This window comes from Leptopilina boulardi, unplaced genomic scaffold, assembly GCF_019393585.1.
Source record: "Leptopilina boulardi isolate dan_hultmark-lab unplaced genomic scaffold, ZJU_Lbou_2.1 LbouV2_222, whole genome shotgun sequence".
NCBI lineage: Eukaryota > Metazoa > Arthropoda > Insecta > Hymenoptera > Figitidae > Leptopilina > Leptopilina boulardi.
In genome coordinates this window covers 68314-94104 of record NW_026137777.1, presented here as the reverse complement: position 1 = coordinate 94104, position 25791 = coordinate 68314, and the positions used below count along the sequence as shown (strand labels likewise).

Below are 25791 nucleotides of genomic sequence, written 5' to 3'. Positions count from 1 at the left end.
CACAACCAAGAAAAACTGTCATTCAATAATTTTTGTGCTTCAAAGATACTCTGCTCCTAAAACATTAAAACAGAACACATGCTAAAATGATTTGGAACTGATTCGTTTTTCCAACCCTCGTTACTGTCGATAGTTACGAAAAACAAACCTAGTTGTTTCAGTTTTTCGGGAATGAACACAACTCCGCCCAAAAAGAAACAACCCAGATAAACGGATTTATGTGTCTTAGAATTTCACAAGTAAATTCTCAAGAGTTTATAACTCCTCGGCATTAAATACTGTCATAATAAAACAAAACTTTTCGTCAAAATATAAACTTTCGTTTGTAAAACTGGTCCTTCTCTCGTTTTGTAGCGTTTTATTTTTAACGGCGTCAAGTAATAATTAAGTATTAACTTAAATATTTGTTTAAAAAGTACTTTTTGATAAACTATATAGTTATAACAAATTCAGTAAAATATAGTAAAATGAATTCGTCACACTGTATACTCTTTAAATATAAACACTTTCGTATTTTAATTCTTTTCTACAACAGAATTTTTAACACAGTCAAACAGTCGTAATATTTTCAGCTGAAACATCGTTTCCTATACATGTATATAATTTAAACAGAAACTATTTGTGCACTTTCTTTTATTTTTGAATTTTATGTATTGATACCTCTTTTTTCATTTTCTAATGCATTACCATCATTAATTAACTAGTTATTAAATTCGTCAACAGTCGTTAAATAAATTTTATTTCTTGTAACATTCATTAAATAAAATATGAAACAAGACAGTCAACTTTTAGGTTAACTCTTTCATTCGTTAAAAATTAACTTTTTTTATTTTCACTTGTTATTTAATTTGAGGTTGGAATTGTTACTAGACACATCCATCAAATAATCGTCATTAAATCAGTCATCTACTAGAGCTTAACCATATATATCTAGTGTTAAAACTGTCATTTACTGTAAATATTATTCAACACCAAAACAGTCGTATTTATTTTATTCTGCAATTAAAGACTGTCATCTAGCGGACAATACACTTACCAAACCACAGCGGATAAGGTAGAAAATTTACTGACCAATAGTCAAATTTTTTATGCACAATTTCGTTCACAAATCGTTTAATTTAATTATTATATTAATATTTTTGACTTTGATTATAAACTCGTTAATTAAATTTAAAGATATTTAGTAAATAAAATGCAATGAAATAATCACTCGTTAGTTTAAAATATCTTTTCTCGAGAATTAAGCTATTCGTGAATTATAGGTTATATATACTGTCGTTCATTGAAAACTTCAAGAAGCCAAGCCTTATTTATATAAAAGTTAAAAACAGTTATTAAACAGAACTGCAACCGTCGTCAAATAAATTTGGATTATTGAAATGTAAAACATTCCACCCACTCAAACCATTCGTTCCACCTTTTGCAACCCAAATTCCTGTCGTTAATAGTCATCAAAGAAAAAAATCTTTTTGAAATGTGTTTTCTTGTTTGCACAGAAAATGGCCAACGCACAGAGCGTCTATTCGTTCTCGAGTACGTACTCACCTTATTGTCGACATTTTTAATAAGAGTCCCTTTCACATCTTCTCACACTTCGTTCCAAATCGTTTGAACCCTCGTTACAGTTCTGGTCACACACAATATCACAATGGCTTCCGCGCGACAAGCCAAGGACGCCGCGAGCACGCCAAACTCGACGAACCGAATTTTCGACAATTCTTACCGAATACTACATCCAGCGCAGTCGAATCGTTGCTGGACCCATAACCTGTCGGCATGCAGTTTATTTAGGGCAGGATGTAGTAAATAAAAACACGGAAATAAGGATAAATACGGTCTTTTATTTGGAGCTCGTTGATAATCGAGACGTTCACGGTAGAAGCAAGAACAAGAAGTAGGAAGGAATGCGTGCGCATAAGATTGTGACGTAGGAGCAACTACTGCTAGAGTCAAGCGAGATATAAGCGCGAATATACAATAATTCCAACAGTTATAAGCAAAAAATTATTTTTCAAAAATTTTAAAATGCTAAAAACTAATAGTTAATCTTTGTTAATATTGGTCAAAGTACTCTCATTATTTGTCCAACAATTTAAAAAAAAATTTTTCTTTTAGCTATTACAGTATTCGAGATATTCAAGAAAATGTTGTGTATATATACACACACAAACAGAACAACATTTTTTAAAAATATGATTTTTGTATTCCTGAGGTCAAGAAACGTAAAGATACATAAAAATATCAAGTCCAAAAAATTTCGGTATGACAATATTTTGTCAAAAATATAAAAGTATAGTTCCACGTGTAACAATTAAAATATTAAAAAAGTTTCAAAGTATGTATTACACGTGTAAAAGTTTTTAAAATATTCAAGAAACATCAAAGCATAGATTACGTGTAATTACACGTGGAATTTTTTGAAAAATTACTTTCAAATTCGAAGTACGAATTTCACGTCTAATTGCATATGGCCAAATCTACACGTGTAACTACACCTGTAATTACACGTGTATTTTTTTTGATAGGGCTACAAGGAAGTCAACGAATAAATTTGATAGGCGAGCGGATGGTCCGTACACCATCGTAGGATTCACGCAAAACAACAACGTAATTCTAGAAAATGAAAACGGCGAAAGATTTTTTAAACACTGGGACAAGGTCATGGTTGCCCATTTATGATCGATAACCCCTCTTTTAACTTTTACTAATGTGGCATTCTTTAGAAAAAGTATACAAGCTGAGGTACAAAGACGACGACCACGATGATTTTAATAGTGCTGTGTCTCTTCCGAATCCCAGTAGCACCAGCAACTCAAAGCAACTGTAACAGATCCAATCGGACCAACTACGATGACCCTTTCCAAATCACCTTATTCAAGGCCAGCAGCAGGATGTATTTTGAATACATCGGTGAAATGAGGAGATCTGTCAGCAACTGGAGAATCACAGTTTTCCTTGATATCGGTAAACAATGCCTATTCTTCGATGATTTGAAGTTTAGCTGGAAAGGCTAAGAAGGCAGTGCAGATCTAATGAACAATGGTGTGAAGAATTAGTGGGGATTTATCAGTGGAAAGATAGGTGGGAAATGGCGTCGGAGCCAGAAAAACAGTTCCGAGCCCAAATCGAGGAATTAGATAATACTAAAGGAACCTTACCCAGGAAGATGACTTCTCACCTACAAAAACGACGAGCAGTCCCATTGCTGGTATTCCTCGTAAAGATCGCTGGACCCATAGCTGTCATGTTGACATATGATGATGGAGAAAAATTTAACAAAGCAATCCAAAACCTTAAAGACGCGAGCGGCCAACTTATCTCATCTAGTAGGCAAACAAACTCATGTAGTCTGATCACAACTCGACACGCTGCTCTCACAGATTCAAAACCATGGCTCCTTGCTGAAAGAATTGCAAGGAAAACTTCAAGACCTACTCTGTCACGTAGACCGTCGGAAATCACCAGCTGAAATGGTACGGATGAATCTGACGTATGCTCTGGCTAGGGCATTGAGGTTGGGACTTGATCACAGTATCCAGGCGACAACAACGATGCTGAAAGCGGATGATGAAGCTAGGAAAGGAAACCTTCATCCGGGTCTCATCACATCGGAACAACTGGAGCCTATCCTGCAAGAAGTACAGGATAATCTGAAGGACGTCAAGTTTCCTTTAGCCGGACCAAGGATAAGCATAGACGAATTAATGCCAAGGATGTAATTATACCGGCTACTACATCACAGATCAAAGAATCTGAAATAATTTTCGAATCAGACCTGCACCTAAATTTAACAGATCTCTCGTCTTTATTATCGAAATATAACTATTTATTAACCGGATCAAGAATTGTATCGCCTTATGAGAAAGCAACAGAAGCAAAGTTTACTACCTTCTAAAACATTTAAAAGGTGAACAATCTTTCCTTGTGTCTTAGTTAATCAAGGTGTAGAAAATACATTTCCATTGAATACGGAAGCAGTAGCAGCTCCGAGAAAGGTAATTGCAACCGTCAGAAGTGACCAACTAATTTCTGAAAAGGAATGGGCATCCTCCGAGTAAACTACAACACTAATGCGAAAAAAAGTCAGCAACGTCCGAAGATACTGCATTTTCGAAGATTAAATGACTGAAATCAACATCAACATCTACGGTTAAAAATAAACTGAATATTGTGAAGTATCTAGAGGAATGCGAAAACGAGCCAGCACTTACATCTTCATCACCCTTAAGATCTCCACTGAAAACCAACTCGAAGAAACTAACACGAATACCCGTCCAGCACCTCCAACCAGCATTACTCCAGTTAATTCTAATTTGTCTTGCTGATAATTTCATTTAAGAAGGCCTCTTATTTTGTTTAAAGAAAAAATGGAGAGAAAAATTTTATTTAAAAAAATTGGGGGAAGTCAAGAAACGTTAATAAAGAGAAGTTAAGTTTAAAATTTAAGAAAAATATTTTATTAAAATTGTTTTTTTATAAACAAAGTGAAGGTATGAAAGGGTACATAATTAAAACCAGAATATTTGAACTAATTAATTGATAATAAACTTAGTTTTAGTAGTCTTAGTAATCTTAGTACTCTTCTTAGACTTAAAAAAAATAACTTTGTAGTGATAAGAAAATAATTTAGTTGAGTAAAAGGTACTCAAGGTTCGCGTTACTGAAATATGGTTGTCACTACAGAATAAAAAAAAGCTGCAATAAATCGGGAAGTTTGGTTGGCTCTAAAAAATTTTTTTTTAAAAATGATTTGATCTCAATTGTTAGTAGGATTCGTACAGTAATGATCAGCGTTCTCAACTTGCATTGCGTAGTCTAAGGGCTTAAGCCCCAACAGTATTAATTTTTTTTGCGTTAGAAATTATATAAAGCGAATAAAAATATAAAAAAAATAAATAAACAAATTTTTTCGATTGCTTAAAAACATTAACTTAGTTGTGCGAAACAAAAAAAATAAAATTTTGTAGACCGAACTAAATGATTCAAAAAAAATTTTGTTTTTGCCAACCAAACGGTCTATTTGCATCTATATTAAATAACACTTGGTAAGGAGAACCAAAATTTGGTAGATGATACTAAATATTTTCTCAGTGTAATCTTAGACTAATTTTTCCATTTTCCTTCTTCGAGTCTTCTTTCATTTCTTTCCCTTCCTTCTTCTATGTCAAATCTCCGTCTTCATTACTCAATATTGAGATTTTCCAGCCTTTTAAGGTCCTTCCTGAATTTTCGCCTTTTTAAATGAATCCTGGTTTCCCACCACAATAGAAAGCCCCGTTGACCAGTCTCCTCAAAACCTCCCTCCACTTTGATGTGAAAACTCTGAAATAATGGAAATAGGACTATTATCGAGGAGTAGAGTTTTGTTGTCTGCTTATTTTGTTCACTTACCACTTGCCAGCGCGCTGCTATTCTAGTCCTTCCTTTCAGAGAAACCTCTGTAATTAAGAGAGTGCTAGTGCTCTCTTGAGGGGCTGTGCTCCGATGCAAGGAGGCGTATAATTTTTTAAAAGTTCCCTCAATGTTCTTAAATAATTAACAATAATCTTATGAAAATTATTATATAGTATATATTTGGTCGCCCATGTATGTAAATGTGTGGTATATATATATATATATTTTCTCAAAATAACTTACATAATTTTGTTTCCTCCGCCAGACTCCCAACAGCGGACGATAAATTCCAACCTAGGGTCGGTCTGTCGCACTATTCCCGGGTTTGTAAAATCCTCCTAAAAAACAACAAAGAAATATAAATAAAAAAAAAATTTTATAACTTAAATAAAAACCAGGATAAAATAAGCATGTAAACTTACGGTAGCCCAATAACCCTGGCTCAGGTACTGCTCGGTCCTCTCACACCATTTGTATTCTTGGTGCCAGAGGCTGCGAGAGTAGCACCGCTTCTTGCTACTAAAGAGTATCTTGTTAAAATAAGCATTTCTGAATCATTCAAATAATCGCGATCTTTCATATACTAAAAGGTTAGTACTTAATTCAAACAAGATGGCGTACCAACCAAATGAGGTGAGGTATAGTTAGTCTTTTTGTAACACAAGAAGTGTTGTATCTGCTCATAATAAAATAGATATATTTCTCGAAATCCGTTTTAACTATTTGATTTATTCTACTGAATTCCATAGGTTATGGGCCCAGGATCATTTTATGTTATTTCGGTGGGAACGAGAAATGTGTAAATAACTCGTGGAAGTTTATTAGTGAGCAGTTTTTTTTGTCAAAAGTTTTGTTAGTAATACTTATCAGAAAAAAGGAATTTCAACACGAGTTCAGTTACAAGGGAAACTTAGAAGTTTAAAATATACTGAGGGTACAGCGTTGAATGTTTTTTTGACAGAATTTGAACAGACAGTTTATAAATTAAAAAGTGCCGATGGAAAAATGGAATCAAGTGTAATCGTGTTACAGTTATTGACGTCAATGCCCGAATCTTATCAAACAGTAACGACTGCAATTGATATAATGTTCTGTCAGGACGAATCGATGATAACAATCGATTTTGTGAAAAATAAATTGCTTATGGAAGAATCGCGATAAATAAAAGCTCGATCAGAAAGTAGTGAAAATCAAGCAGCTTTATCAGGTTATAAGAAAAAGTGGAATAAAAATTTCAACAAAAAAAAAATGTGCAGAAAAACTTTTTTCCGTTTAAATATCACGGTTGTGGTGTTGTAGGGCATAAAAAATTCGAATGTCCTAAAATTAAAAAGCAAAGTGAAAAAGTGAATGTAGCAGAAAATCGAGAAAATACAGAAGATGAAAATACGATATCGTTTTTAACAACAGCTGAAAGTTCATTGACGAGTTTTAATCACAGTTTACAAGAAATAAAGTTCATAATCGACAGTGGTGCTACAAATCATTTAGTAAACAAAGCTACAGGAAATCTTTTGGAAGATAGACAATCAATTTCGCATTTGATAAATGTAGCAAAGAAAGGCGAAACGATGGAAGCTACAGAACAAGGAAATCTACGTTTAAAGTTAAATTACGAGAAAGATATTGTGATTAAAGACGTATGGCGTTGTGACAAGTTACTTTATAACTTATTATCTGTTTGAAAGTTGGAAGAAAAAGGATTTCACATTTTGTTCAAAAATAAAGAAGTTTATATAATGAAAAATAGTGAAGTGATATTAAAGGGTAATCTACAAGGAAATTTATATATCGTGACATTAAACTCATTACGTAATTCCAGTGATTGTGTTCATGCAATTGTAGAAAATGCGCTACAACACAGAAGGATGGGGCACTCATCTCGTTTTCCCGCTCCTGGTACATGTGACATTTGTTTAAAAGGAAAACAAACAAGGCTTCCGTTTAAAAATATGCCTGAGGAACGGAAAGCAAATCGCATTTTGGAAGTGATATCAAGTGATGTTTGTGGTCCGATAAATCCATCAACATATGACGGAAAACGATATTACGTAACCTTCATTGATCATTATTCGCATTTTACAATGTGCTATTTGTTAGAAAAGAAAAGTGAAGTTTTTCAAAAATTTCAAGAATACGTTCAACTTGTGGAGGCGAGGTTCGAGACGAAAATTGAAAGACTCCGGTGTGATAATGGAGACGAATATACGTCTGACGAGATGAAGAATTTCTGCATTAAAAAGGGAATAAAATGCCAATTTACAATCGCAAGGAATCCGGAACAGAACGGTGTTGCGGAAAGATATAACCGCACTATCATGGACAAAGCTAGATGCTTGATTTTCGATTCCGATCTGGACAAATCCCTTTGGGGCGAAGCTGTAAGGACTGCTGTATTTCTTACAAATCGAACGCAAACCAGTGTCTTGCCAATCAATCTGACTCCGGCAGAAATCTGGTACAACGAGAAACCTGACATGAGCAAAATAAAACTATTTGGCTCAATTGCATATAATCTTATCCCGAAAGAAGATAGAAGATCGAAACTAGATTCGCACAGTAAAAAATTAGTAATGGTCGGATATGCAGATAACGGCTACAGATTGTGGGATGGAGAAAACAAAAAGGTTGTTCTCGGAAGAAATGTAGTGTTTGACGAACTAAAACAAAGAAAACAATCAGAATAATTACTCATGATGAAGTCATCGAAGAACCGCAAGTCAACGAGGAAAACAAAACAAACGAGAATACGGAACAAACAGAAGAAGATGTCAATTTGAGAAGAAGCACGAGGAACAGAAAACCTCCAAAACACTTAGAAGATTTTGAGATTGACTTCAATCCAGAATTTAAGGCGAATCTGATGACAGCTTTATCAGCAGGTTGTTTATTATCTGATCTACCTAGAAATTTCAATGAGGCAATTTTTGATGACGGTTGGAAAGCAGCAATTCAGGACGAGATGAATTCTCTCGAAGAGAATCAAACATGGGATTTGGTACAACCACCTGAAAATTCAGAAATTATCGACTCAAAATGTGTGTTTTGTGAAAAAGTGTTAAATGGTGTAGTGATTAAAAAGGCAGGCCTCGTTGCTGGAGGTTTTCTACAACAAAATTTGGACGAGGATGTGTATGCACCAGTGGCTCGTATGGTGACCCTTAGATTATTGTTATCGATGTTTCTTGAGAATGATTTGGATGTCATACAATTGGATGTGAGTTCGGCGTTCTTGAACGATGTCTTGGAGACGCCGGTTTATATGTACCCACCTGATGGATGCAAAAACGACTTAAATTTGGTATGTAAATTGAACAGGTCATTGTATGGGCTTAGACAAGCATCAAAATGCTGGAATTCACTTCTTCATGAAGTTTTAACCGATTTGGGTTTCAAACGTTCAAAAAAAGATCCTTGTTTGTATTTCAATGATGATATTGTTTTTATTGGTATATGTAGATGATTGTAGAACTCGATAACAAGAAAATACATTTTCTTGGTATAGAAATTGTCAAAGTCGATGATGAGTTGCATATTTCTCAAGAGGAATTAATCGAAAAAATCTTAAAAAGATTTAACATGTGTGAATGTAAACCATTGGATCTGCCTATGCAGCCAAAACTTCAATTGTCTGCACATTCGAACACTGTAAATAAACAGTTGTTTTACCGCGAAATGATTGGTTGTTTGATGTACCTGATGTTAGGTTCTAGACCAGACCTCAGTTTTTCCGTAACGTATTTCTGTCAATTTCAAAACTGTTATTCTGAAGAGCGCTGGCATCATTTGAAAAATGTTTTACGATATTTACAGCAAACAAAAGATTTTGGTTTGAAGTTTACAAAATGTGTTAATTCAGGCGTTCAATTTATCTCTTATGTAGATTCTGATTTTGCCAACAGTATTGTTGATCGAAAAAGTATTACGGGTTTTGTAATAAAGTTGGGCAATAATGCGATTTATTGGAAAACAAAAAAGCAAAATATTGTTACTCTTTCTAGCGCCGAATCCGAGTATGTTGCATTGTCGAGTTGCGTAACCGAAAGTTTTTTTTTTGCTCAAATGTTGTTAGAAGTTGCAAATCTTGATGTTTATCCAATAAAGATTTTTGAGGATAACCAAAGCTGTATAAAAATGGCCTCAACTTTAGAACCAAAGCGAACAAAGCACATAGACGGAAAGTACTATTTTGTAAAGGATTGTGTAGCTGAAAATAAAATTAAGTTCTTTTATATCCAAACAAATCAGCAAGAAGCAGACATGTTTACAAAACAATTACTCTGATCTAAATTCAAGTATTTCAGAAATCGTTTAAATGTAAAAGCTTTGTAATAGCAGAAATTTTATGTAATACTGGTAAAAGATAATTTGTAAGATTACAGAATTGAAAGGGGGTGTTAAAATAAGCATTTCTGAATCATTCAAATAATCGCGCTCTTTCATATACTAAAAGGTTAGTACTTAATTGAAACAAGATGGCGTACCAACCAAATAAGGTGAGATATAGTTAGTCTTTTTGTAACACAAGAAGTGTTGTATCTGCCCATAATAAAATAGAGATATTTCTCGAAATCCGTTTTAACTATTTGATTTATTCTGCTGAATTCCATATATCTTCCAGTCCAAACCCTAGCACCCCCCTTCTAGCTGATAAGCCGCTGGTTTCCAGGGTCCAAATTTAACAAACACCCTTAAAAAAGCAGCATTTTTACAATTAGAAGATACGCAGCACAACGCTTGGCAACGTTGCTTCTTGTAGGATTAGATAATAAAAACACACGAAATTTGAATGTACACTGAAAAAGAAGGGATTTATTTGATTCAAATACTTCAAGTTGTTTGAAAAATATTTATTTGGTTCAAATATTTTTTTATTTGGTTCCAAGCAATATGTATTTGATTTAAATAACTTAAATTATTTGAACCACACTTGTTTAAACCTAATATGTCGTATTTGGTTCAGGTAAATAATGAATTGAATTTGATAAGTGAATTTAATTATTGCAAATAATGGTTTACTTAAGACTAATCATTTCTTTATTTCAATCAGGTATTTCGTTTTGTTGCAACAATTGAAGAGTATTTGATGCAATAACTTTTTTATGGATTCAAGTCAACTAAATTGTTTAATACTAATATACTATTTAATGAAGACGGATTAAAAAATATTTTAATTAATTAAAAGTAAAATTAATTTTTATTAGGTTTAAATATCTACTAAATATACTATTAGTAAGTCTATTAAATAAAATTTGACACAACGATCTTAAAATCACAACTATTTTTTAAAAATAATATTGGAGTATTATTAAATAATAACAAATAGAATCTATGTTAATTTTCAATTAAAAAAAGAAATTTTATTATGCATATATATGTGTATATTAAAGGAAGAAACAATGAAGTGTCATGTCATATTTATTTAAAATTTATATTATTATTAATTTTGCCTTGTCTGAACTTATAATTTTACCCTATTCTAATTCCTTAATTTAACTTAGTTAAATTAATTAAGTTAGGGAAAGGTTTATTAAATTAATGTTTATATTAAAACAATATAAAAATTATTTATTTTACACAAAAAAATAAAACATTCTTGATAATTATTGTTACAAGAAAGACAATCAAATATTCCTTTATGTTTTATAATGTTTGGTACGGTTACCTTAAGATGTAAATTGAGAAATCTGCAATTAGGTTTTTATGTGATAGTGACCTCCTAAGATTGAATCCTCTGGTCGTTAAAGATTTTTATTACCGCACGTAACCACTGAGAACTATGATAATTTTGGAAACTGTATCTAACACTCGCTACGACGAACTCCGTGTATATAATTTGGGACTGCCTTCGTAGTGAAAGGTTTCCCTTTTTATAGTAATATTTTCAAATGTATTTCTCGCGTCGATACCAGCTCGCCTCTATGGGTTCAATTCAAAATCGGTACCTCACAGACACGAAAACGTTTTATGGCTTTTTTCTAAGTAGTGGTGACTCTGTATGTTAATTTTCTTCTTTTTAGATCATCTTTCATAACACCAAATATTAATTACATTAGGTACATCTTTAAGAAATATTTTAATTTTACATATTGATAATTTTTTAATATTAATTACATGATTATTTATTTATATATTTGAAACAATTGTTTTTCAAGTATTAGTTTCAATCATTAACAATTATTTATTTATAAATACATTAGTTTATTTATAAATAATTATTTATTTATAAACAATTGTTTGTTTACAAATATTTGTTTATTTAAAAACAATTATTTATTCACAAATTTATTTATTTAAAAAATTAATTTTACATAAATATTTTTTTATTTTATTTATACAAATTAATTATTTATAATTATTATTATTTATTTATAACAAAATTCTTACGGTGACGTGACAGAAGTTAACTTTGTACTTAAAAGGCTCCATGTACACAAGTGTCTTCTCTACTACGCAGCTAGCACGAAAAAATCTGGCTCTACAGTAGTACGGGTCGACTCTCAGTCATCCGAGCTACAGGTCGACATTACTACTCGCTGGCTCTCGCTTGACGCAGGCCGCGAACTGTCTCTCGCGTGCGCATCGCCACCCCAGCGTTACCTTGCGAACGCGACATCCCTCGCGATTTTTTATGCTTTTTTTGAATTTCGACACCGATCTTAGGATCTACGTATACTATACCCCCTTTTCAAAACTTGAATCGAAATTCCATGACATTTTTTAAGGAATTCGTAAACTCCCTCCAAGATACACAAGATAAAATAAGTTTTGTTTCAAACCCGAAAAGAAGCTAGTTTCAATATGGGACACAAACTAGACTGATATAGTTTCTAACTCCCTCATAGAATAAGTCTTACATTAAGCCTACTGTAGGGGCTAACAATCAGCTGCCTTTCGAAATAGAAAGTAGCCACAAGCCTGAACCTAGGCTTAAATTAAGCCACTGCCATAGACATATAGAAATGGACCGCTCACCACTGTGGAGAGACGGGAAGGAAAAAAGTAAGAGAGAGAAAGACACGACTTATCCCACACTCTCTCTTTCCAAAGCAGGGACGTTCGAAGGAATCAGTGGACCCATGGTTGAATTTTGTAAATGTAGAAAAAGAAATATGGAATTTTTTCGGTGAAAAGTAATACACTGATTGTGTAATAACTACGTGAATTTAATTTTTGACTTTGAGGTTATGTAAACCATTTGTAGTTTTCAATCAATTTTTAACATAAAATTTTTAACTTACCTATGGAAAATTACAGATCCATTGTCCTTGTTATAGGACCAATGACAATAACAACACTTTACCACCATTATTTCTAAAAATCACTTATTTACAATCAAAAATTAAATCAACATTTTTCACACGTGTATCTTTGGAAGATACCATAAATACATGTACAAGGTACTATTGCTACAAAGCGCAGCCCTGGAGCACTGACGTCACAAAATGCTTTAACCAATCAAATTTTGATAGAAAGAGAGAGTATAGGATAAGTTGATATTTTCTCTCTCTCACTCATCCATATCCCGTCTCTCCAGAGTGGTGAGCGGTCCATTTCTATATGTCTATGGCCACTGCGCGGTATAAAAATTAGCTAACATAACCTAAACTTTTATGAAACCTGTCAACAGCATATTATTGAAATTTTACACAAGTTTCAAAACATCAAACAACATCTTATTGATATAAATCATATATATATATATATATATATATATATATATAAAACAAACAATTCATGATATGAAAATGTTTTATAAATATAGTTTTTAAATTTTTTATACAGGAATGAAGATGTGAGTCTTTTGAATTAATTCTTTTAGTTCTGATTAACTATAGACGCGTCACATTTTTGGAAAGGCGTCCATGATACTTTGCACTCGCGCAATTTCGTTGTACGTCTAGTTACAACTCAATAGTATAGAGACCTCATGGGCTTAATTGAAGACTTTTAACATCTCATTTCTAGCAAATAAAATTTTGTATTGAGTCCAAGACCACAAAGGCTTGTTTTGAATCTAATAGAATTAAATATTTTTCATATTAATATCTCGTTTTTCATTAAGACCTCAACGGCTCATTTTTAGACCATTATTTGTGATTAATATTTGTTCGAAATTAAAGTAATTTGCCTATTTAATGAAAGCCTATCGGTTGACAACCCGAGATATAGTGATGAACTTGTTTTTCGCCAAGTAACTCGAGTTGCGCAAATCAATAAATTAAAACCACTAACTTCCGGGCCTCGCTCTTGAAAACATGTGCTCGCAAAAGCAATTTTATTATTCGCGATTTATCCAATAATTCTAAAATTAATTAGCTTTGATTACATTAAAAATTACATTTAGTTTAATTCCGCATTGAGATTATTGTTAATTTTCTTCAATTTAATTCAAAATATATCATTTATTTGGTGAAGTGATGTGTACTGATTTACAACCCAAACTTTAGAAATCATCAACTATAAATTTAAAAACAAATTACACTTACAAAAAATAATCAAAACTGTATACAATATTAGTTAGCGGCTACTTTCTAATCAAAATAAAAAATTAGACTATGTTCGGAGTAAGACTTTTTTTCCCTGTGTACACGGGTAATTTAAATAATTTCAATAAATAACGGCTTATTGTTAGTGCTGGTTTGCCCGTGCTATAATAACAATGAACCCTGGCATAGCGCTAAGAATGTTAAATATTAATTTCCAATTTAAAAAAAAGATTTTGGCCCGCAAAGGAAACGAAGTTGGCCGTTATGATAAAATCATTTCTTTTCTACGCTGAGAATAATCAACAGCTAGTCCTAATTTGTGATTTTCTAAAAAAAAATTCCAACACATATGAGTGTAAAATAGCGCGCGTTGCGTTTATAGGACTACTCTAATATTGTATCACGCATATTCGGCGCAATTAATGCATCCGCGTTAGTTATAAATAATAATAACACAGTTTTCTTGTGTGTATCAAGTTGATACAAGAATTAAGATCAACTCATGCAACGTTTTGATTCGATATAAGGTATCAAATTGATCCAAATATTTGGATCATTTTCAAGAAATGATCCAGAATATGGGATCATTTTTTGATACCTGAATTGGTATCAAAGTATAACTGTCATGGCTGGCATGCTCTTATTGACAAGTTTATTAATTAATTTATTCACTGCACTGAATATTCAGATATTAAAAATACTTTTATTATGAATTTTAAGAAAGAGAGAAGCGAAAACTTATAAATTGCGAGCTATTAAATAAGAAAAAATTTATTTCGAAATAAAATGAAATACACTAACCTTTATTTATGTATATCACATAAGATTTAAGTTAAGTTCACAATCTCAACACTTGAAATTTTTTTAATTATTTTTATGGTTCAAATAATTATCAATAATTTATTTATTATAAATGAACAAAATTTAAGCAATGCACGCTTGATAAATATTTCTAATGCGTTGTCAATTAATGCAATTAATAATTTCCTATTACACAATATCATAATCGACATATATGACATTTGTAAACAAACAGGGTTGGGAAACAAGAGCCTAAAATATGTTCTTCCAAAGCAGAGTTGGGTAGGATTCTGTTTCACGTTTAAAGTTAACGGACATGTAATTTTGAAATAGGGAAAAACTGAATAATTATTTTTTAATAGTTTTGTTAAAAATAATTTGAATTGTAAAAATAATGAAAAAAATTTAAATGTTGCGATCTTTTTTCAGACAAATGAAAATTCTATTAATTAGAAATTCTGATAAGAGTGTCGAACGTTGTCTTGATCAAAAACATGAAAAACTATAGTCTGTTTCACGTTCACCTCTTAATTGCAATGTTTTAACTAATGAAATTTAATGTTTAATGTTAAAATTAAATGTTTAATGTTAATTTAAATTAAATGTTTCAATCAATGAAACTAAACTATACTTTTATAAACAGGTTGAGAACCTTTTCGTGATAACTGAGTGCTTATAGCGAGAATTTGGAAAATGCATACACTTTCTGAAAATTATTGTTGGACATAATTTCAATACTACCCAACTCTGCTTTGGACGAACATATTTTGGGCTCTTGTTTCCCAACCCTGTTTGTCTACAAATGTCATATATGTCGATTATGATATTGTGTAATAGGAAATTATTAATTGCATTAATTGACAACGCATTAGAAATATTTATCAAGCGTGCATTGCTTAAATTTTGTTCATTTATAATAAATAAAATATTGATAATTATTTGAACCATAAAAATAATTAAAAATTTTCAAGTGTTGAGATTGTGAACTTATTAACTTAAATCTTATGTGATAAACATAAAATAAAGGTTAGTGAATTTCATTTTATTTCGAAATAAATATTTTCTTATTTAATTGCTCGCAATTTATAAGTTTTCGCTTCTCTCTTTGTTAAAATTCATAATAAAAGTATTTTTAATATCTGAATATTCAGTGCAGTGAATAAATTAATTAATAAATTTGTCAATAAGAGCATGCCAGCCATGACTGTTATACTTTGATACCAATTCAGGTATCAAAAAATGATCCCATATTCTGGATCATTTCTTGAAAATGATCCAAATATTTGGATCAATTTGATACCTTATATCGAATCAAAACATTGCATTCCAAAATGATACCATCAAGTTTACAGTGAATATTTTAAATAAATAACAATAATATTCATTATTGTATCTTCGTTGTAAAAAAAGAGGAGAAAGAAAAGCATTTCTTGAGAATTAAAAAAAGAAAGAAATACGTATAGATGTATTGCAGTAAAAACCTCCATTGTGGATTCGCATGTGTTGGTCCAGTTACGACAACACACATCACCATGGACTTTCTTGGCTACATGTACCCTTACCATCTTACGATCGTGCATACTACATGTGCTTACATTCAAGCGTTCTATACAGGCGCTGTGTCCAGTGTAGCTTGCCTCTACTCGCTGTCTCTCCTATTAAAACCTCTTCTTCTTCCCCTGGCTGCCTATAGGCTGACGGATCACAGCATCAAAGCAAATGTATGTGTGCATAAGAATGTCACTTACGCCAAATATTCAATGTACTTTTCCAAATCTTTCATCCATATTTTATACCAATGGAATAAAATGCCATAGTTAAACATTTCATTGCAACTTCCAGTTCGCAATGAAATGCTGGAGTTATATAACTGACAGAAATAATTGTTAAAAAGCAATAATAAATTATTGTCTGTGATTTATATTAACTTAGGATACAGAAATAAGAGAAGGGAATATTTTTCGAATTGTAATTATAATTATTGTTAAAAAATTATTATAGTTATAATTTCGATTATTTCAGAAAAGTATCAGATTTTCATGCAATTTCCGTTCCCACGGAGACCAGCGTGAGATCCAAAACGTCAGCAAAAATAAAATGACCAATAAGCTGTAGTCAGTTTCCCTACTCCTAATTCTAATTACCCCTAAATTCTAAAATTTATCCCACCTAAGACAAAGACAAGGGCTAGAGGCTTGTCGCAAGATTTCAACCATCGCAGTAAAACTTTCTTAATCTTGAAATTAATACCTTTCCATGGCTCTGGTCTGGCAAGTGCTAATTTCTGAAAGGATTTAGAAACGCCGCGACTAAGCCCGTCCGCGAGTCGTAACCCGAATTATAACCGGCTGGTTGCATAGTTTTTTGCTCACGCCGTCTCAACGTCGTGCGGAGTCACAAAATTCTCGCGCTTTCGCGATACTAAAATTTTCTTTTGCCCGCCAGAAGACAAACTGTGAGCTTTGAGCATCAACGACTTCTGACGGTAGTTGTAAGCCGTATTGGTAAGGACTAAAAACTTTTACTTATCGTTCCATTTAATTATTTTCTTTTCTTTATATCGATTTCATTAATGTAGTTTTAAGTAAACGACAAGTTTTGTTTTCGGTATTTTTCAACTTAATTGTAATCTTGATACTTTATTGAGCTTCTTCAATTGAATAAATCTAATAAGGGGTAATTTTTGTTTTATTGTGTGTTATACCCATTTTGCACTCTGAACATCAAAATTTAAAATGATAATAGTGATAATAGTGGCTTAGCAGAAACGTTTTTAAAATAAGATAAACGATCCCGCAAAATAATAAATAAAATTCTAGAGTCTTTTAAAGTAACACGTTTTAATTCTTTGAAATTTGGCAGCTCAGTGCTTCCCCATAACCTTCAAGTTGATAAATTCTAATTAATAAATTTTTCGCTTTGTAACACCTACATTACTTATCTACTACATTACATTAAACAAAAATGGGACAGGTTGGTGGCGCCACTTTCTATGTAGTTTAGCATTGACTCATTTTAAGTCCCAACAAAAGTGAGACTAGATTTTTTGTGTGTAGATTGTTTACAAAAAAATTTATTTTTTTTCAAAATTGTCCCAAATTTCCTAAAATTTTTTTTTTAATTTCTCTTCATCATGCAAAGCTGCCATTTTACAATATTTTTAATTTAAAAAATTATTATACAAATTGTACACTTTAAGGTCCGCTTTATTTTAATTCAATAATCTTTACTACTTTTTTAAAAAATCTTGAAAAAACGTGCATTTACAAGAGTTTCCCTCCTTAAACATTCTTGCCCCTTTTTTCAACTGTATACTTCTTTTGGAAAAATCCTCAGCTTTCGATTTAAAAAAATAGTATCTTTTAACCCGAAAAAGTCAAACTTATTTTTGAGCTTTATTTTTTTTGGTCAAAAAATTTTCTTAAAAAATGCATTTTACCAATCGCAAGAACTTTAAAAAAGCTTTCGAAACTGATATTGATAAAAAAATTTATTTTGATATTTAAGAAAAAAAATTATTGAAACATGCGGTGTACCGTAAAATCCAAAACTTTCACTTCCCCCCCTCGAAATATATTGGACTAAATGAAAAAATATTTTTACCAAACATTAACATCTATGAATACTACAAATGCCCCGAGTTTAACCTTTTCGTTGGCTGAAGGAATTCGAAAAAAGTGCCCAAAATGTACAGAAAATTTCTTTTCCTGAAAATTGGTATCCAGGGGTTTTTGGAGTCGCTGATTACGAATTGGATGTTAGTTTTTTAAAATTCAAAGTGTCGGATACAATATGGCGGACTTTTTTCAAAAATCGTTCAGATTCGCTTGAAACTCACTACTCGGGGGGTTTCGGGGTCGCCGATTACGAATTCGATGTTAGTTTTTCAAAATTCAAAATAGCAGAATTTTTTTTAAATCATTGTATTTTCTTAAAAATGGGTTTCTGTCGCTGATTACAAATCTAAAGTCAGATTCTTAAAATTTTGAAAAATTAAAAATGGCTGATAAGCCACACCAAAATCCCTAAGATACCCATTTTCGCGAATATCCAATATTTTTTTAAAGAAACCAATATTTTTGTCATAATTAATCCGCCATTTTGTATTCACTAATTTGAACTTTGAAAAACTAACATCGAATTCGTAATCAGCAACCGCTGAAACCCATGAGTACTAATTATTAAGCAAATCCAAACGATTTTTGAAAAAAGTCCGCCATATTAGATTCGCCATTTTGAATTTTGAAAAAATATCATCGAATTCGTAATCAGCGACTCCAAAAACCCCCTGAGTACAAATTATTAAACAAATTCAAGTAATTTTTGAAAATTTTGTCCGAAATATTGGATCCGCCATTTTGTATTTTGAAAAACTAAGATCGGATTCGTAAACAGCGACCCTAAAAACCTCCGAATGGGAGGTTTGAAGCAAATCCGTACGGACGACTCGCTGGGGCACGAAAGGGTATATGAAATGAATGGTTGACGCGTAAACGCGTCAATGCCACGTAGAGCACGGAAAAATTTAACGTGTCTGTGGCAACGAAGGGGTTAAGCGTGATCGGAGAAAAAATGTTTTGAACCTTGATCAGTTCACCTGGGATCCCCATATGTATGTATAAAATGAGATAATACAGGATAAAATGATATTTCTGTCTTATTTAAGACGTACCTAGCAAACGGTAGCATATTTTCTTATGCAAGAATCTTTTGATATTGTGAAGAATAAAACACATTTTTTGAAATGAGAATTGCTTTTTGACCATTAAAATATAATTTAAATATATTTTTTTTTAGGTATCCAGCAAGTCCTTAAGCAATGACAGTCATGCATCAGACCATGCTACTTTAACATTAGATGAACTCCGAGCAGTGAATCGTTATGCAGAGAGTACGAAAAGTCTAAGCTATTTGCCTCAGGTAATAATCTTCGGCTTGTTCAACAGCCATGTTGTTTCAGACGGTAGTCGATAAGTCACACGATTAGTGTGATCTCGAATGTGCTAGTTATAAAACTTACCTTTTTGAGTAAACCATATAATTTTGTTTAATATTCGTATAAGTTATATAATTTAAAATATAAAATAATAATATAATTATAATATAATAAATAACACTGTGCGAGAGCCGAAATCTCTTTTTATCGGACCTACTAGAGGTTGGAGGTAACAAAAAACTAAGAAAAATGGTATATTAAAGATTTCCCTAACACCCCAAATTTTAATTTTAGAGCCAAAAAACCGTTTTCACGTATATTTATGACTAAAACCATTGTAACTTTTTTATTTTTGCACCGATTTATAATTTTTTTTCATTTTGAAGCTAAAAAGTAGGGATTTTCAACCCACATAGAGTTTTATTGTTAAAAGTAATATTTGCAAGAGAAAAGTTCTAAGAAAGTGTGGAAATTGTCAGTTTTTTCTCAATTTTACAACTTTAACTGATGTTTACCGCATTAATTATGTTTTTCCATATAAGAAAAACGTAGTTAGCCTCAAAAATGAAATTGTAACATGTTTTACAAATATACTTTTTGTCAAGAATGTTTTCATTGCTAAGTAAAATTCAACTTACATTCTTAAAATTAATTACTAAATTAAAAAAATATACGAAAGTTCAAACCATTTTGAAATTAGAATTGTTTATTCAGCCTTTTTATTTTCATCTTTGAATCGTCCTCGTGACATTTAAGCGTGCAGCAATATTCGGAGATCATACCCTACTGAAAATCCCTGTACAAGATCTTGTACAATTTCCTGTACAGGATCAGCAACTGAACTTGTACAAGTTCTGACCAGTTCCTGTACAGGAAAATGCATACGAATTTGGAACAAGTTCATGTGTGAGATCTTGTACAAGATCTGGTGCAAGATCTTGTACAAGAAAGATACTTGTACAAGAAAATGTACATGATCTTGTAAAATTTCATGTATAAGTACTTGTACATGAACACGTTCATGTTCTTGCACATGAAATAGTTGTAAAATTTTTTTTTTAATAAAATTTGAGATTTTGATAATTTTTAACCACTAAGATTCGTAACTCATGCATGCTAAAAACTATTGCGCAGCTGTAAAGGTTAAAGTAAACTATTGCGCAGCCTTTGAAGTTTTTAATTTTTAGTAAAGAAAAACATGAATTAACTTGTGCAAGAACATGGATGTGTTCATGTACAAGTACTTATACATGAAATTGTACATGAACATTTTCTTGTACAAGCATCTTTCTTGTACAAGATCTTGCACCAGATCTTGTACAAGATCTCACACATGAACTTGTTCCAAATTCGTATGCATTTTCCTGTACAGGAACTGGTCAGAACTTGTACAAGTTCAGTTGCTGATCCTGTACAGGAAATTGTACAAGATCTTGTACAGGGATTTTCAGTAGGGTATTCACTGTGCTTTCCTTTTAAAAGCGTTTTTTATTGTTTATATATTTCTTGATGAAATCTGTCACCTTGATCATCACTTACTTGCCCAAGGTTTACGGGAAAGAAGACCAAATGGAAGTGCAAAAAATAAATATTTATAGATGTTGCAATTTTATTTATGAGGCTATCTCTGTTTTTCTTATATGGAAAATAAAATTAATATTTACAGAAAAACTTATTCTTAAAAAGACCAAGATACGAAAAATTGTCAAAACTTCAGAAGCACTTTTCATAAAAGAATTAAAAATAAAAAATTAAGAAAAACTGACAATTTCTAAACTTTCTTTTAACTTTTCTCTTCGAAATATTATTTTTAAGAAAAAACTCTATGTGGGTTAAAAACCCCTGCTTTTTAGCATCAAAATAAAAAAACTTTTAAATCGGTACAAAAATAAAAAAGTTACAAGGGTACCATATTTGATTTTACATATACGGACTATCTTTCTATCTATCTAGATTCTATTAGTTACAATCCAGATTGTACGGAGTAACATCCTGATTGTAGTGGGTAACATAACCATATTTTTTGTAACATCTTTGATGGTGCCGAGTAGCATAATGATAGTACTCGAATTTGCCTAATATAATTAATAACTAAATTGTCAATTAAGGCTTGCCAGTATTTTCCCCAAAACTCAAATGACATAATGTTTATTTATAACATAAATAAATTTGACAGAACTAGTATTTATATAATTTTAATTGGTCATAATTGTGCTTTACAATAAGTATCAATTGACTATTCATTTTGTATAAATTATTGTTTACATAATATTAATCTGTTTTAACATTTTTTAAATATAATATTTATTTATTAAATTTATAATATATAAATGTTTATTATTATAATATTTTATAATATTTATTAAAATGCCATTAAGACAAACAAAAATCATAGTCTTTTATTTATAATATTAATTTGTTATAATATTCAATAACATAATATTTATTTTCCACAATTATTTATGACAATATTTATTTGTTATGACTGTTGCGTCGCTTATCTCGCGCCGCCCTCCCCTCTCTCGTACTACCTCTTACCGAAAGCCGGGAAGAGTAGATACGAGAAGAACACGGGCGATTTGAGGCAGTTCGCTTCTTGCCTGGCTTCGAGGTGCTTCTCGGGCCAACTTGCCTAGTCACAGCTGGGGGTGAGCGTCGATATGCGGGTGCTTCCGCCATCGACTCGCACTAGCGGAGGTGACTACGCGAGGGGCAATGCGTAATGAGTCTCTTCTCTCTCGCACGTCCAGCTTTGGCATAGAGGCGCTCCTCTTGTCAACTCTGAACGCGAGGATCGTGATCTCACACTAGAGGAACTTCTCTGTGTGAGTGAACGATTATGACAATCAATGAACAACAGGAGAAATATTCCCTCCCGTGCTTCCAGAGCTAGTATAGAGGTGCGTCTCTTACTATCTCTGGAGGAAAGGTTTGGAATCACACACTAGAGGAGCTTCTCTGTGTGTGTGAACAAACCTTCGGCCCGCTATAAACCAAAAGGAGGATGCTGGGTATTCCTACTTTAGAGTAGAGGCGCTTCTCTCTCTATTTTAGGAAGATAAGGAAACCATTCGTCTGGACAATGGGTGCTTCCATGTCCGATGACGAATCTTCCTCCCATACATTCCGTTCTCGGTTTTCACCCCTTCGTTGCACGAATAGAGATACGTCTCTTTCGTCCAACGAAGAAGATAGGGGATCGAGTTATCCCTCAGGGTACTTCCTGGGGATGACGTTCGTCCCCTAAGTTGACATTCCTACCCGAAATTTCAGGTATGGCTGGAGTGCCTCGAGGACTGCCTGGCTAGTCGCCATACCTGGACTACGAAGATTCCCATTATTTTGTTGTGGGGCTTCCAGAGCGTATTTCCAAAATAGACCTGGGTACGAATTAACATCCGCCGTTTCCTTTGTAAAATTCTAGATGATTGACACTCAGCGCACCTAGGGTCTTCATGGAGAAGTATGATTAAGCCAGCTGCGGCTTCCGAAAATTTATTTAATTTTCTATTTTTCTTTTAATTTACATGGCAGCGTTCTCTACCTTTTCGAAATCTGTCGGCGACGAAATAATGTGAGCCATGTAAAACAAACTTATAAATTACTTTCTTTTTGTAACGGTCTTTTCTTTCTTATTCTTAAATATATGTATTGAATGCATCTAAGGTGTTTTATTGAATTTACCCCTCTCCTCTCTGGCTTCAAGGATAAGGTCCTCCAAATAAAATTATGTAATAACTACAGTCTTGTAGATGGCGCTTCACGAAATCTTTCTCTTTCACAATTATTTTTTGACCTTGGCTCCATCCGGCGAGCGGTCTTCCCGGCTTTAACAATTAACTAACATTACAAACATAATATTTATTTGCTATGATTTTCATTTTACATAATGTTTGTTTGACACAATTATTCATGACATAATGTTTATTTATTATAATTATTATTTTAAATAATATTCATTTGATATAATGTTTATTTAACATAATTTGTTTAAGTCATACTAGTAACTTGTGTAGCGCAGGCAAGTATAAAGTTCGTGCGTCTACGGCTCCCGAATCCTACCGACCAATCAGGCGCAACGTTACCCCCACCGGTGACCGATGTCAGAGCCCAGGCGAAGAGCGTCAGACTCATCACTGCACGAAGCGGTAGCACTGCGGTAGGAGTTCCAATGGTAGTACCATGAGCGACAAGGAATGAAGAGATTGTACCTCGTCCGGTATTTCCCTCATTCACAAAACTCAGAGATTCGCGATATTTTTCGAAAATCGAGCTTCGTAACGGATATTGGAACATAACTTAGTTGAAGAAAGTCGTACGATCACAGCTTTCGTCATTTTCGGTCGTGGGTTGTAACAATACAAAGTTATGCCCTTCGGATTACATTCCGCCTCTGCAAGCTTCCAACGAATCGTCGAAAAAGTTCTTGTTCCGAACCCGGCATATGCTTTTGTTTACTTATATTACGTAATTGTTTTAGGCAACACGGTCAACGAAAATTTGAAAAACGTCCGGAGAGTTGTGAAACGCTTACGCGAAGCGAATTTGAAAATCAATACGGAAAAATCGGAATTCTTCAAAACGCGCATAACGTATCTTGGTCATATCGTCGATGGAAAAGGTATCCATACTGACCCAGATAAAATTAAAGCAATCGTTGAATTTAACCCTTTAAGGACAGGAAGGACACTTTTTTAGAGCAATTTTCAATGACATATTTCTCTGCGACTGAGAGTTTTAAAAATTTGAGAGGAAGTGTGTCTTATGTATTCGATATCGCTCTTTCAGAATCCATATTCAAAATTTTGAAAAAATTCAAAAAGTTACGGCCATGTTTTTGAAAAAAACACGGTTTTTTGAAAATTTTTTATTGTTAATTATTATTTTTCGAAGCTATTCGCTTTTGGAGATGCATAAAACCCTAAAATATCGTGTCCTAAATGTTCAGACATAAAAATGGTGCAAAAGGTTTTTTTTTAATTCAAGATGGCGTACCAAAAATGGCGTCCAAATTAAAATTTTTTTACAAAATCATAACCTAGTGGACGAAATTTTAAAATATGCTCAAATGTGCTTGAAATTTGTTGCTCGGGAGGTTTTTGGGATCGCTGATTACGAATTTGATGTTAGTTTTCAAAATTCAAAATGGCGGATCAAATATGTCGGACGACTTTTGGAAAATCTTATGCAATTCGCTTGAAACTGGTTACTCGGGGGTTTTTGGGGTCGCTGATTACGAATCCGATGTTAGTTTTCAAAATTTAAAATGGCGGATCAAATATGTCGGACGACTTTTTAAAAAATTGATCCAATTTGCCTGAAATTCGTTACTCAGGGGTTTTTGGGGTCGCTGATTACGAATCTGAAGTCCGTTTTTGAAAATACAAAATGGCGGATCCAATATGGCGAACGAATTTTTAAAAAAGACTTTAATTTGCTTGAAATTATTTACTCGGGGGTTTTTGGGGTCGCTGATTACGAATCCGATGTTAGTTTTTCAAAATTCAAAATGGCGGATCCAATATGGCGGACGACTTTTAGAAAATCTAATGCAATTCGCTTGAAACTCGTTACTCGGGGGTTTTTAGGGTCGCTGATGACGAATCCGATATTAGTTTTCAAAAATTCAAAATGGTGGATTCAATATGGCGGACGACGTTCTGAAAATCTAATGCAATTCGATTGAAACTTGTTACTCAGGGGTTTTTGGAGTCTTTTTGATGAATAATTTATGATGATGGTGGTTGTGTGGAAGACCGTAATAAATTTCAGACGTATCAGAACGATTTTAAAAAATTCGTCCACCATATTGGATCCATCTTTGAATTTTTAGAAATTTTAAAAATCTGACTTCAGATTCGTAATTAGTAACCCCAAAAACCCTCGAGAAGCGAATTAAAACGAATTGGGTTAATTTTTTTAATTTTATCCGCCATGTTCAATCCGCCATTTTGAATTAAGAAAATTTTCAAAATCTGCCTTCAGATTCGTAATCAGCGACCCCGAAAACCTCCGAGTAACAAATTTCAGGCGAATTTAACAATTTCAAAAATTTGTCCGCCGTATTGGATCCGCCATTTTGAATTTTTGAAAACTAACACCGGATTCGTAAATAGCGACCCCAAAAACCCCCGAGTAACCATTTTCAAGCGAATTGCATTAGATTTTCCA

General features: G+C 32.7%; 1 protein-coding gene across 1 annotated transcript in view; it reads left to right on the top strand.

The window, feature by feature from the left end:
- The window catches only part of LOC127279696 (uncharacterized), a 100307-nt gene that overhangs the window by 29317 nt on the left and 45199 nt on the right, over window positions 1-25791 (top strand). The window contains exon 2 of the mRNA XM_051302232.1: window positions 19482-19604. The gene's annotated coding sequence lies outside the window, so the exon portion shown is untranslated. The remainder of the gene's footprint in view (window positions 1-19481; window positions 19605-25791) is intronic.